The following is a 2,599-nucleotide window of genomic DNA, read 5'->3' as shown; positions in this document are numbered from 1 at the left end:
GAACCGGCAAGAAGCCTTCCGGTCATATCCGCTTGGTTGGTGCAAACCAACCGGCGGGCATCATGCACAGAGAAATCGAATTTCCATTCATCAATTAGTGCACCCTCAAAAGGCACACCTTCACTAGGAAATTTTGTTAAATCGTAAAATAGGGGTTGGTCAATGACCATCTTAATCCCATAGATTTCAGACATTAGAACATCTTCATGAATTTCTAAATTTGAATAAAAAGCTTTGACTAACTCAGAATAGACAGGTAATTTCAGAGACATAAATGGAATAAGATTGGAGTTTTCAAATGCTTGGAAGCATTCAAAATTCTCATTTGAGAAGAACTCCATATCTATGAATTTTGGGTCTACAATGGAACGAGAGGAAAAGAGATTTGTGTACCGTATACGTTGTTCCTCTGATGAGAATAATGACCCAGAGGGAATGGAGGGAGGAATTGGAGCTTCCTGTGACCCAGAATGTCGTTGACTCCGACTCGAAGTTCCTTTGCGCTTTTTCGATGGTTCCGTCATTTGAAGAGTTTTTTCGGGATTTCAATCGGTTCAAATGAAAAAGATTGAAAAAAGATGAAGTTTGGGCTTTGCGGGGAGTGATTTGGACAAGAATTGAGTGAGATATGGCTGGAGGAAAAATTGGGGGCGAGGGTTTTCGAGAGAGTGAAAGGTTGCAGGTTTCAGAATTTGAAATTTGAATATATAGGTGCAGGGAAGCGTCGTAATCGATTACACAAATATGGTAATCGATTACCAGAGAACAATTTTGCCAGAAATAACTGCTTGTAATTGATTACACTATTATGGTAATCGATTACCAGTGGTTATTTTAGCCAGAAAACAAAAACAGAAGGCTTTCTAAGAGATAAGGAATTTTGAAAACTATATTTGAAAATACTATATTTGAAAATACTTTATGAATAATTTTCAATCATGTAATTTACATATCATGTCATGCAAAGATATTTAAAACATGAAGACAATCAATTTTATCAAGAACAATCAAAACACAAGTATGAAAAATATTGATTTTACTTAAATAAATGAATGAATGTTTCATGCAAATAGGATGAAATCAATCAAGCAAATATACTCATGATTTCAAACAATCAAAAGACAAACAAATAAAGAATTGTTAGTCATCATAATCAAATTGTTTGAATAAAAATTTCAACTTTTAAGAGAAATTTTAATAAGATAATGGTTTTGATATTACCTTTTTCAGGATTGGAGTGTCTAGATCTTCAAAGATGAGGATCATGCTTTTTCTCTTTGTTTTTCATCCTTGAGAGATGTTCTCGTCACTTTCATAATCTTTGGTTAGAAGATTAATCTCCTTTTCTGAACCATTGGATGAATCATTGTCATCCCATGCAATGTATGCTTTCTTAGTTCTTCTTTCGTCAAATCTTTTCTTTTCACTTTTCTCCAACCATTCTTCATTTGACGGACAGTTGGCCTTGATGTGACCAATTTGATTACATTTGTAGCACCTAAGGACTTGAGAATCATCTTGTGATTTTCTTCCATTATTGAAATTCTGACGCCTGTCAATTCTTCTTTTCTTGATGAATTTCTGAAATTTCTTAACAAAGAAAGAAAAATCTTCTTCATCATTTGAATCTTCTTCTTCGTTTTCTTCTTGTATTGAAGATGAGGCTTTAAGGGCTATGCTTCTTTTCTTTTTGTCATTTTCTTCATTCTGATTGAGGCGTTGAAGTTCCATCTCGTGTTCCTGTAATTTACCAAACAAAGTGGCAAGAGACATGGAAGATAGATCTTTGCTTTCAGAAATAGCAGTTACCTTGGGCTGCCATTCCCTATTTAAACATCTTAATACTTTATTAATTAAATCTTCATTGGGAAAGATTTTTCCTAAAGATGCAAGATGGTTTACTATATGTGTAAATCTCTTTTGCAAACTATGGATATTTTCATTTGGGTTCATCCTAAATAATTCATGTTCATGGGTAAGGGTATTTATTCTAGACCTTTTTACATTTGTGGTTCCTTCATGGGTTAACTGGAGAGTATCCCACATATCTTTGGCATTAGTACAATTTGACACTCTAAAGTATTCATCTATCCCTAGGGTTGAAGTGATGATATTTTTGGCTTTGAGATCATACTGGATTTTTCTCCTATCTTCTTTTGTCCATTTATCTCTTGGTTTTTGGGTTGTAGTGCTTGTGCTTACATCTACTATAGTGGGTATATGTGGTCCTAATTCTATTGCTTTCCATATATTTAGATCTGTGGCTTCAATAAATATCTGCATGCGGGTTTTCCAATAATGGTAACCCTCTCCATTGAAAATGGGTGGTCTGTGAATGGAGTTTCCTTCAAGAAACAAGGGATTTGAGGAGACCATTCTACAAGTAACCTGCTCTGATACCACTTGTTGGATCGAGTGGCCTCAGAATAATTAAGAAGGGGGGTTGAATTAATTATTCCTAAATCTTAACAAATTAGTAAAAGCCTTAAAAGAGTAAATTTTTTAATTAGTAAAGGTTTAGGAATAATTAATTCAACTCCCCCTTCTTAATTATTCTGAGGCCACTCGATCCAACAGGAAGGTATGATGTTGATGTGTA

The sequence above is a fragment of the Glycine max genome, chromosome 1 (assembly GCF_000004515.6).
Source record: "Glycine max cultivar Williams 82 chromosome 1, Glycine_max_v4.0, whole genome shotgun sequence".
Classification (NCBI taxonomy): Eukaryota; Viridiplantae; Streptophyta; class Magnoliopsida; order Fabales; family Fabaceae; genus Glycine; species Glycine max.
This window is presented reverse-complemented; position numbering follows the sequence as displayed.